At 47.3% G+C, this 12347-nt stretch overlaps 1 protein-coding gene across 5 annotated transcripts in view; it reads left to right on the forward strand.

The window, feature by feature from the left end:
- Positions 1-12347, forward strand: part of TCF20 (transcription factor 20) — a 135074-nt gene that overhangs the window by 8716 nt on the left and 114011 nt on the right. For 4 of the 5 annotated variants that reach the window (XM_068401961.1, XM_068401964.1, XM_068401965.1 and 1 more), the window contains exon 2: positions 4173-4283. The exons of the other annotated variant lie outside the window; for it this stretch is intronic. The gene's annotated coding sequence lies outside the window, so the exon portion shown is untranslated. The remainder of the gene's footprint in view (positions 1-4172; positions 4284-12347) is intronic. 5 annotated transcript variants of the gene reach the window in all.

Below are 12347 nucleotides of genomic sequence, written 5' to 3' on the forward strand. Positions count from 1 at the left end.
CATGATGAGGGGTGTTCCTGTAAGCTGGTCTTTTCCTGGATCTCTTTGCTGAATTTTCGTGCAATCTGCCCAGTCTGGGGCCATCTTTGCTGTTGCGGTGGTCGCTCTAGTGAAGATCCAGGTGTTGTAGCTGACTCTAGCAATGCTCCAGCTGCCCTGTGGAGGTGAAGGAATGCAGTGAAAGAAGCAGCTGTTCCAGGGCCCTGTTTGTCCTCAGACTGGATAATGCCGAGGGCATGTTAGAGTTAGTGTAGGACTGCAATAATTAAATAGTGCTGGGGGGAGAGGGAAGGGGAGAGGAGAGCATGTGATGGTCACTTCAGATAGATTAACAAAGAGGGGCTATTATGGTGCCAGCAGAAGACATCCTTCTGTGGAAGTTCCTAGCCAGGAAATATTTTAAAAAGCTGTCCCAGAGAGTGAGAGGAAAGCCTGATAGGTCTGTGCTATAATTAATTGCTCAGATACCAGTGGAAGAGCAGTTTGGAGAAGAGAACTCATATGAGAGCTGGGTGTGGTGTAGAGAGGGAAACGGGAATTTCCTGACTTCTGTTTGCAAAGCTCAAGCGTAGAAGGAATTTTAGACATAATAGGTGGAAAGAAGGACTAAAATTAATAGATAGTTCCTTTTTTTTTTTTTTTTTTTTTTTTTTGCACTGAGTGCTCCTGGCTGGTGTTAATTGAATGTCAATTGAAGCAGTACAGAGCATGCTTGGGAACTGGAGACATTAAGCAGAAAGAGAGAGAGAATCTGATTAGCTCTGCTTTTCGTGCATTAAGCAGAAAGACGGGCTGAAATGTGATTGCAAACAGATAATAGCAGCAGGCTCCTGAGGCACCACCACGACCCAGCATATGGGGTGATGGATCTAACCATGCCTTAGAACCGTTTCTTGTAATAGAAGCCGCTTGTTTTTATGTTGCGGTTTCCGTTGTACTTTCTAATTATCCTATTCATCGCTGTCTGCCATTTTGAGTCTGGCCATGCGGGATGGCTCAGCCCCCGGGAATGTGTGCCCTGTTGAGCACTTCTGCCCTGAATAGTAACCATAGCTCTGGTAGCCAAACGGTGGGAGGGAAGAGGTGCCAAGGCTCGAGAGTCCTAGCTGTTTTCCCCCTTATTTCCAGGAATGATGGAAGTAACAGCTGCTGCATTTGCCATGCTGGGAAAGATGAGTGCTGGTGTTGTGTGTAGAGCTCTTAACTTCCCTCTGAGAGCGCAAGTATTGGGGTTTGCTGGGAGAAGGTTCCAAGTGACCTGAAAAAAGGGGCATCTATCAGGACTACTTATAAACGATAAATAAAAGCTGGCTTTGCTACACCAGCCATTTTCTCAGCACAGCAGCAGAGATCCTGGAGCCACTTCCCGTCCATGGCCTCTCCTCCACCTGGAGCAAACGCAGCAGAGAAAACAGGCTGGCAGAGGCTCCCCCGGCACTGGCTGGAATCAGCACTGCCCACAGAACGTCCAACATCCCTGCGTACTGCTGCGGGAGGTTTCTGTGGTGTCCCCTTGCCCAAAACAATCTGCTCTCACTTCTCTCCACCCGAGGTTTTCATTGATGGAAAGCCTAAATAACCATTTCCAAAACTCATGTGGATTGAGGGAGTGCAAAGGGACTGGGAAGAGGGAACAGCAGGGCTCTCCTTAAAAAGTCTGAACAAAGCAGAGTAGTAACAAGCTCACGCGCGCGCGTGTGTGTGCCTGTATGTATTTTAAGGCCAGAAGGGGCGGGTCAGACTAGTGTTTCTGTGACCTTTTCTCAACTGTGTCTTGCCTTTCCTGCCTGCTGCCTCTCCTTGCCTGTCAGGGGACTTCCTTTCCGCTGACCCGCAGGGCTGCAGGCAGCCTCCCTGCCCTTGTGGCAGCTCCCAGCTTTGGCTCCAAGCCCAAGCTAATAATCCTGACAGATTTTACTGGCTTGTGCTCTGCTCCGTGCCTTGCTGTAGGGGAGATGGTGTGTGAGGTTGTGGTTTGCATGACTTTCGGCATCACGCTGGCCCTGGGATTCCACCCGGCGGCATCCGTGTGAAACCCAAACCTCGTAATAAGCACTGGCTGAGCCTCTGGTAGAGCCTGGCTTTCTCCGCGAGGCCTTTTGCTTCCCTACCTGCAGGTGTCTGGCTAGCACAGATGTTGTCTGAACACACCTTCTAATTGTCTCTGGCTGTCCGGATGATTGCCAGCAGTATGGGGTTCGGGTGGAAGTAGGAGGTGTTGATAGCCAGGAAAGGAAAAATGCATCAGGTACCAGAGAGGGTAATGAAGATCTCCTCTCACCACTCTCCCCACGCATCAAAGCACACTTGAAAAAAAAAAAATAGAGCGTTCATCTTTGACCCCCATTAATGGCTGGCTTGGTCTGTGTAAGAGTTTTATGAGTCTGCTGCTGCTCCCACAGAGTTTAATTATTTAGAGCGTGAGGTAGAGGTTTGTGCTTTCAGTGCTGATGGTCCAGGGTTCAGGCCCTCCTGACAGGCCAGGGGGTTCGTTACGACGGCAGCCTGGCTGGGTATGCAACCTCTTGCTCTGAGCCCAAGGGAGGTGTGAGCTGCAGCGGTGCAGTCCTTATCAGGGCTGGGAGCGTATCCTGCTCTCATCGTGCGAGCTCCACGTGACCGCGTCCTGTCAAATTCGGGGTCTGTGTCCTTATCTTTAGGGTACTTAGTTGACCTGAGATGCCTTAAATGACTACTTGAAGCTGCCAGGTGGGCACGCTTGTGGCAGATCCTGCTTGTTGCTGAGCCTAGAGCCCCCAGTCAGCAGTGGAGGCTTTAGGGGCTGGTGTAAGACTCTGGCAGTAATATCTGATTTATCAGCCCTGGGCTACACACCCTTCCCGTTCCCTGCGGTGGCATGTCTTCGCCTTCCTTCTTTCTGCTAATGGCTCCCTCCTGTTTCCCCCAGCTCCCGCTCCGCACTGTAGCAACCATTTTTCCTACTGCAAGATCCCATCTTCCAGCCTGCTGCTCCCTTCCCTTTGCAGGACATCAGCTTGTTTTTGCCTTCCCTATTTTTCCCCATCCATCTCTTCTCTGCTGTTAATCGTCCCAAGGCTTGGGAACACAGAGCAGATGTCAGGAACAACCGGGCAACTGACTCATGTGCCTGGAGACCTTTGTGCAGCTCACGTTCCCAAATGGGCGGCCGACCACCTAGACCAGGAGTGTTTCCCAGCTGTCCTGCTGACTGCACAGCCAGGCTTCCACTTCTAGTGGGAAGGTGCCCAGCTCCAGGTTGGTTGACTGGGATGTGGGCTGGTCTGACGCATCAGCTGGCCACCTGGAAGGGTCAAACTGTCGATGCTGGCCTTCTGGCCACCGCTGGAATGGTTAAATTCCTCTGGGGGTTGTGCCACCTCTTACATTGGTGGGTCCTGAGAGCTTGCAGTGCTCATCAGTGCTGAAATGAAACAGCGGCTGCTGTTCGGTGCAAGACTGTAAGTGGAGGCTTGTTTCAAAGCAAAAGTAGTTGATATTGGTGGATCTGGGTTTGGCCGATAGCAAAATGTATTTATGGGTGGACTGGGAAGCCGTGTTTAATGTGGAAGGTTCACACTATATTTCTCATACCATGCCTGTTGATAATGAAAACGCCTATCACAGCACACATAAGCTAGCAGGTCGCCTGCTGGGTTGCTGCTTCTGAAGGCTGAGCTCGTTGTGCATGCTGGGGCTCACATCTGTACTCTGCCTGCTGCCATTTCTTACCCCCAGAGCTCAGGAACCACTTGAACCTTCACCTTCTCGCATCTGCTCTCCTGCCATCTCCTCGTACGTGCCTGATCTCCTGTTTTCTGCTGTAGCAAGGGTCTGTGCAGGCTCTTGGTTGCATGCCAATGGGCTCTTCATGCTATCTCTATTTACCCTGTTTTATCTCTTCCCACTCCTTTCCCTATTCCTATTTAATTTCCTTTGGTATGGGACTAACGTTCCAGATTGTGTTGGGAGACTGGGTTGAGCTGAGATGGCAGAATGAGGGTGGAGGGGAGGAAGGGGCTTATACTGGTAAATATGAGTTTCTGCCATCAACTCAGTCTTTGATCTGTTCATTATTATGGACCTTGCTAAATCAGATGGATCTGCAAGACAAATGCCAGGTGCTCTCTGTCCTACCTCCATATTCTACTCTGTTTTTCTATTTTTTTTTTTTTTTCCCTGAAAATTAATAGGATTCTGCCCATTGATGATTAAAACATCGCCTGGAGTTTTGGAATGGATCAGACACGTCAATCAAATGTTACCACATTGCATCCAAAGAGAGGAATGCCATCCAGCTGGGGGTAGGGTCTGTTTTTTCTTTGCCCCCATCAGTGTCTAGAGTTATTGGAAACCTTTGTGGGTTTTTAAATGCAATAATTTTTAATAGAAAGTGATAATTTTCAAAATTAATTAATTTATTGTGTGAAAATTTGACTCCTTGCTTTTTGTGTTTTTTTTTTTTATTAGTATGGAGCAATGTTGTACCTCTTTATATTCAAATTGTTATTAATAATCTTGAGGCTTTGCAGGGCTTTGGTAAAGAAAACATTTCAGTAACTACTTCAGATATTTTGGGAGGGAAATGTGGTGTTTTAAATGAAAAGTAAATTGATTCTGATTACTAAGGAAGATGAAAATAATTTAACTTTTTTCAGAAATGTCAAAGTTCAGGTCGTTTGTCCCAGTTCTAGAAATTAATGTAAAACAGACTAATACCCCTGCATAAACTGTTCCCCTTGCAACAGGGGAGAGGAAGCAAACAGATGAGTAGCAAGCTGCATCTCTCTGTACTGCTTATGAGTATGTGGCTACTGTGGCAGCCGGTATAGCATGAGACGTGGAATGAAATAAAAGGTTGGGGAGAATGTGAATCTGGAGCCTCGCACAGGCTTGAAGCACGGGTTGCAGCCCAAGCAGCAAACTGAAGTGGCTTTTTGGCTCCCTTCCACTTTCTAGTGCACAGCTGCCCGTTATCCTCTTGCTGGTATGCCACTTGGCTGCTTCAGCAGAGAGGCTGCAGAGACAAAACACTCACCTGGCTCTCAGAAGTGGGATTGTCTTTCCGGGTCGGGCATGAGAAGATGTTTGTTAGGTTTATGTCCACAAGTAATGCTGTTCCAGTGTTACTCACTTGAAATCTGAAGCGCCTTATGCTTCATGTTGATTTCCTATTCTTGTTAAAATCACTTTTGCTTTAGAAACGAAGGGTCTTAAAGCTGAGGGGTTTGACAGAGCGTGCTGCAGAATGATTCTTTTCTCCTCAGTATGTAAGTTTCCTGAATGAATGATTTTGAAGTAAAGTAATATTTCCCTGCAGAGCCTGCTTCTGTTAAGTCTTTAGACTGTCACAGCAACAGCGAGACCACTAGTGCAATATTAATAATTTATGTGTGTCCATCATTTTGGACCTTTGTCAGTCATTTCAGCCTCAGCAGGCTGGGAGAGATAAGAAAAGCAAGTATATGTTTTGCTGCTGTTCTCTCTGCATATATCTTTCAGGGTAGGCAAAGGATTTTGGTCTCCAGAGAATGTCTATCTGGAACCTTTTAGCAGTGCTAAATTTACAGAAATAATACCAGAAAATAGCATAATGGTGTCTCTTTTCAGTCATCTCTGCGTAGGGTTGTACTGCTTTCATTGGACGTCTGCAACGAGTGTGGTTTAGATGTTCGTGAGCTTTGCCTGGTTGCAGTAGGTGAGGGAGAGGTGAACCTTTTATGGGTCCCTTCTGCGGGATGAGCCCAGCCAGGGTTTTGCTGCGCGTGTATAATCAGCCCCAAATGTTTCTGTGCTGCTGCAGCTGCGTATAGCTTTCTTGAAAGCTGGGCTTTGTGTCCTCGATTCTCTCCCTCACGCTCTTCTAAAGGGAGGAAGATGGTCAGGCAGTTTGTGTGTTTCCTGAGTAGGTCTTGCTTGAGGTGAGGAGCAGAAGACTCTCTGAGACAAATGAAAACGGGTCTTCAGAAACAAGGCTGATGAGAGGATGTCACCAGAGAATTTGGCTCATTTAAATACAAAGCGTTAGTGTGTCAGTGCTTGTGCTGAGTTCTGGAGTTAACTGTTGCAGGCTTGCGCTTGGTGTTAGCAATCATCTGAACACCTTCCAGCTTGGCTGTCTACGAGGTGCTTCTCCTTCAAATCCTGTTGGAAGCACGGCACTGCGTTTCGGGGAGTTTTGAAGGGCCTCTGGTGTAGCATGCGCGAACTAGTTGACGTGTTCCAGCGAGTCTGTGCTCTTGCAGGCAGGTAGCGAACAGTTTGAGTCAGATCGGTCTACTTCGAGTGGTATTTAGGAAGCCAGTTAAGTCGTTTGCAGGAAATTGGAGAGTTAGCTCCCATCTGTTGCTGGTGGTTCAAAGTGGTTGATTCGCCCCAGGCAATGGAGGACCCATGGGTTCCGTGCTGCTGGGTCACAGGTGGGTGGATGGATGGATGGATGGGACTGTCTAGGAGAGGAGAATGTTCTGCAAAGAATTTAATCTGTATCTTAAGCCTGAACTAGCTTTACTGAAGAAAGACAGATTTCTAGAATAATTGTTAGGGGAAAACGAATGTTTCTTTAAAACTGGATTACATTGTTTCAAATTCTGTTTTTGGACGTCTTGGCTTAGGAAAAAAGTTTGGATCAAAAATTGCTGTGTGTCTGCAGAAGGATCTGTAGAAAGATTAACGGATAAGAAGAAACTTGGTCTAATTGTTTTGTGTTGCACTCATTAAAAGATCTTTTCATTTAAGACTGCATTTTTTGCCATGATTTGTACCTTTCTAGTTCAAACATACTCTCCTCCTGGATTCTCTGTTTTGTTAAGTCTTCCTGAGAGCTTGTGTGTACAGTTTGAAGAAAACAAGATGTAACCAAGTTAAGATTTCTTGAACTTAAATTTTAATACTTAAGTTGCACAGCCAAATGGCTTGGCTGCAGGTGAATTGGTTATAGTTCAGAAGGGAACTAAGATGCCTCGTTGGACTTCAGAGGGCTTGGTTGCAGCAATGAGATTTTTTTCTTTTTTTTTTTTTCTTTTTTTTGGACTGATAAGGGGCTAGAGCCTTACTTCTGGCTTTGCACTTGCGACCTTCGTCTAATGTACGTATGCATTTGTAATAAAAGACTTTTTGCAAAGCAGCACTGATTTCTTCTGCAAAACAGCGAATTGAGAAGCTGAGTTGGAAGACTCCTTTTTTTTTTTCCTATTTTTTTTCTCCCTCTCCCTCCTCTTTACGAGAAGTTACTTTAAATAAGGAGCTGTTCAGCAGGTTGCAACCAGAATTCTATATTAAGATCTCTGTTCGCTCTCCCTACTTTTTCACATGCAACGTTGTGGCTGTAATTATATGACAGCTGCCCTCTTGGCTGACATGCAGCAGATTGAACTGGGGATCTCCAGAGCTAAAAGTGTGAGCTGCTACTCTGTGAGCTGAAGCCCTATAGCTGGAGGCTGTAATGATCTATATCCTTCATGACTGAGTGTAGAAGGGAGCTGCAAAAAGCACTTGCTGAGTTATGGTGCATACAGGGTACTCGCTGTGTACATGGTTACTTCCCGGGTGTACTGGAAGCTTTCTTTGAGTGGTTTGTGATAATTGTACAAGCTGTTGTCAACTCATGGGTGCTTTAAAATGACACTCTATTGTGAAGCTTTCCTACCTTAAATAAAATAACTTTACTAGCCTGTTACTCAGGCACAGACATTTGTCGCTGTATGTGTACGTTGTGCTGAGCATGAGAGACCCTGATGTTACTGAGGTCCTTCAGCTCTAATGCAATGTAAGTAATTGTTAACAGTACTAAGTGCAATATGGCAAATTCTACAGCACCAGTGGTGTTCGGACAAATTTGTCTTTATGCTTTGCCATTGCAATAGGTTTTTCATGGATGGCACCATGGGAGCTTTGTAAAAGCAAAGGCAGGAGAGGCTGGAATTGTTGGAATCTCTCCTGTTTCCTAAGGACCAGGAAAGCCTGAGCAGTGCCAAAGTTTGTCAGGCTGAGGAAAAATGAAGGGAAGCAGAACCATATGGAGCTTCATGAGTAGCATCAGCCGTGGGTAGCTTCTGCAACCAGTGTTGCGGGAGAGGGGGAAGTGTGTTACAAGTTGAGACATGAATTTTGAACTTTGTGAAGTTCTTAACACCTCCTTCCCTGCCCCGTCCATCCCCAAACAAATAACAACAAAAAAACCCCCCAAAACGGATATAGGCATCAGCTAACTTTAAATGGGGCAAAATATGCATTCCTGTTGATCTGCATGGTTCAAAACCAAGCTGATCTTTCTCCCATTCAAAAAATATAAAAAGCAAATGTTTAAGGGAGGCAATTAACATTAAATATGGTCAGAACTGAGACAGTCCTTCAGATCTAAAACACTAAGTTAGTACTGGCCTAGTGTGGCAGAAGCTTACTTGATACCAGATATATTATTAAGAGTGAGATTCTCTGCTGTAAATTAAGATCTTTTCCATATATGTTAGATCATGTCCAATTACACAAGTCTGGCCATGCTAAATCATGGTTTAGTAAACACCCCCCACTCTAGTTGCATCCTCCACTGCCTTTCTTTGCATGAATTCATGCACATAGGGTTAGTATAAAGATACCTATAGCATGGCCTAAGAAATTCCTATTTCCTCACCTCCCACATCACACTCCTGTCCTGTACCACCACCGTCATCCCATCGGTTGTGTGGATGCAAACCTTGGTAGGACCATGGTGTAAAATACATCGGTGACCTGATGTGGGTCAAAAGCCCCATCCCTCCAAATGTATAAAACAACCCAGGCTGCAATGATCTAGTCCACGGTGCTGCCTTGCAAGCAGCAGTGTTGGCAGAACTGGGGAAGGGATGTCACAGGAGTGGTGGAGGGAATTTCTTAAGTCGGTGTTACTCCTGAAAGAGGTGTCTTGTGGGACTGGCCCCATCAGGCCATCTCACCAGTCCAGGGGCTCGATTCTCTACTGCCTGCCCTGTCACTCCTTACAGAGACAGAAGGATGAGGCTTCCTCTGCTTCCCGTGGGAGCCTGTTCCACAGCCTAATAGACTTCACTGTCAGGAAAACATTTCTTGATTATGCTTTAATCATGGTGTCAAACTCCTGGTCCCTGGGATGACCTTAGGCTGCATCAATACAAACAGCTGCCTAGAGCCTGCCTCCCCTTCTCCTCTGGCATTTATTGCAGGCCTGTTTCAGCTGCAGGCAGCTGTACCTTGGTTCAAACTCCGCTGTCCTTAGCGCTGCTGTTGGAGGCCGTTGCAGAAGTACGGAGCTGGGAGCCCACATCAGGGGCCTGAGTTGCAATCTGAGACGGGCTAGTCACTTGGAGTAGATTTTCAAGAATCCAGGCTGCTGGCAAGTGAGCAGATACAAGCTGAAGCAGCGTTTGTGTGTGTGTCTACCTTGGATAGAGACAAGTCCAAGGAATCTGTTACAGCACAGCTGTCCCCTGACCTAATTACGTTGCTGTCAAACTCAGGTGTGTGGGTAAGGCTCCAGTATATTCCTGTGATCAGTTTAAAGCGTATCTCTCTATTTCTTTTATATGACAGAGTTTGGGCCATCTATGTTGAAGCGGGTAGGGAGAGCGACCCAGCCAAGCCATTTGTCTGCGAGGCTGTGGAAATACCAACCATGAGGCTCCACAGTGAAGACTCTGCACGCAGTGTATCCAGTTTGGCAGGCACAGGGAAAGAGCCTGCCTTGCTATCTATTCAAGGGGTGGCTCTCTCCCATGGCTGATGGCAGTTACTGCCAGGTTGCGGTGGCTGGCTGTGAGAGGATGGATAGGTTTCCTGGGGAGAGAAGCATGCACCCCCTGTGTCACAGCCCTGGTACGCGGTAATAGTCTGGTTGCACTAGAAGACTTTTTTCCCCCCCTAGCACATAGCTGTTATTTTGCATGTGTGGACTTCATGTAAGCATTTGCTGTCTTCAGAGTCTCTTCTCTTTGTTGCCACTTGCTGAACCCCCTCCGTTCCTTGTATTCCCTTTCCAAGGTAGGATGAGTAGAGCAGGTTTCAGTGCTGCAGAGGCAAATGTATCTTTGACTTCTGTCATATCATTATGGAATCAGTGCTATATTCTGATCTGTTCCTAGTTCGGTCAGACATTTTGCTTACTCCCCTGTCTGCTTCTGTGATATCAGTAGACCTCATTATGTGATGTCTTTTTACAGGATGGATGTAATTACTCCAGAACCAGAGGGTGTATGAACTGTTTGGATAATGACCTGTTAAACTGTTCACAACCGGAATGGTTGTGACACCAGAGACGCAAAGTAGCTTCCTTACTGTGTTTCTCCTGATCCCCTCCTCTGCGCCCAGGGTGGAGACCTCTCCATCCCCATCCTGCCTCTGTCATCCAGTTTGTGTTCTGGCTGTTCCTCACTGCTCTGCCAGGGAATTATTTCTATGGTGTCCCCACATGGTCCCCACTCCTCAGCTGCCATGGGTCCTCATTCTCATCCTTGCTCCTCAGAGGTGCTCGTCCACCTTTCATTAGTGCTTTACCATTGTCGGCTCTTCTGCATAGCTCTGCCTTTCCTGACTGTACTGCCTGCTTCACAAGGGAGAGCTTTTTGCTTTCTCCCATTCCCATGGGAGAAATAAAACTTATGTCTCATCTAGAGGTGCATAAAACATGGCCACACTGTCACCACATTTTGGGTTTTTTTTACGTCCTGTTTGGCTCAGGTCATCTCTTTACAGTTAGCCATGCATGAAGTATCCCTCTTCGCTTTTCTTTGTTTTCATGGGACTTGCATGCAGCGTCTTGCTCCCCTGGGGCTAAGTGCCATGCCTGTTGAATCGAGGGTGTAGTTTTACGAGCATTGTTTTCAGCAGCCCCTGCTGCTGCTGCTCCTGAGCTGCTCATTCAGCTGTGCCAGTGCAGCTGAACGTGCTGCTGCACACTGAACTGGATCAGGGAATTGATCTGGATTAAAGTAGCCAGAGTGGAGAGGAAAGCTGCTTAACCCAGCAATTCGCCTGTAGAAATACTTGAGAAACTACAGTTTAAAGGCACTTTGACTTGGTAGCCCTTTGACTAACAGCCCCCTGTTTTAGAAATGCCTTGTTTAAATGTAGAGTTGCTGCTTCCCACCCTTCAATCCCTCCTTCCAAAGTAGTACCAGCAGCAGCCGCCTGCTTCAGGCTTAGAGCAGCTGCTGCAGGTTAAGGTGCGTTGTGCGGCCGCTCCCGGGAATCGTGGGCCACAACGCCGTTCGGAAGGGTCGAGGACCCCCTGGAGTAAAAATGGATGTGTGTCAAAGAGCGTGCAGAATCATCCTTGTTGTGCAACATCTCAGACTTAGAAAAAGCTTCTTGCTTGTCATAATTGCTGGTCTGGTTTTGCCCTGAGCCTTATTAATGGTCTAGGATGTTGCTCTGTCACTAAGTTTCTGGGTGATATAGCATACCTCTGGGTGCCGAAATGCTTGCCCCTGCCCTGCTGTGCGGGACACGTTTAACGTGCCCCATCCCTCCTGAGCCGCTTGAGCGGAGCCCTGTCTGGTGGCTCCGCTCCTGCTCTTCCACTCGGCTTTCACGCACCCTTCCCTGCCTGATCCGTTTGTGTGCTCCTGACTTCATGCTGTCCTGGGTTTAATTTTTGTTTAAGATCTTCGTTCCTTTAATGACAGCAGGAACCGAAGGCTGTTCTCTGTGGGGGCTGTGGTGTGCGGCTGTGCTTGAGGTAAGGAGACTTGATGAAAACCTCTTGTTACTGTGGCAAGATTTCTTCCTTCTCTGTGTTTAAGAAAAGGGGAGGGGGGAAGAAAAGAAAAAGTGACAGACCCTGCTGGGTATGTTAATATATTTTTAATGGCTTGCATGTGGCTAGCTGAAGACTTATTTGTCCAGCCTGCGAGAAAAGTGGAGCAGCGTGTTATTCTTGCGCACCTTTGAGCTTAGCCAGGAGTTGAAATGGGAGAGAGGGAGGGTTGGGTGAAAATTTCACAGAAATCCTGATGATACAAATGAAATCTGCTAGAGATGGAGGGCGGGGGGGGTTGGCAGGGAGAGGAAGAAGATTGGATCCCGGATACTTCCTCCCCTCCCCCTCCCCAAATCTTCCTCTTTTTCTGGAATATTCCACCGTCTGCGATCATCAAGAGAGCTACTGTCTCAGACTGTGTGGTATTTCTACCAGTGGTGAGGGGAGAGATTTTTCTGAAATAATTGCTGTATTTCTGACGAGAAACGAAAGGGTTTATGCTATGGTTGCGAGCTGGGGAGGGGAGGGAGCTGGCAGGGTTGCAGAGGGGGGTGCGGGTGGTGGGGCACTGGGCATTTTCCCCTTCCAGCCTTAACATGCTAGTTAAGCTGCAGGCAGGATGAGGCTGGTGGTCTGAGCCGGCTCCCTGGGGCGATGG

This window comes from Nyctibius grandis, chromosome 5 (genome assembly GCF_013368605.1).
Source record: "Nyctibius grandis isolate bNycGra1 chromosome 5, bNycGra1.pri, whole genome shotgun sequence".
In the NCBI taxonomy this organism is placed as follows: domain Eukaryota; kingdom Metazoa; phylum Chordata; class Aves; order Nyctibiiformes; family Nyctibiidae; genus Nyctibius; species Nyctibius grandis.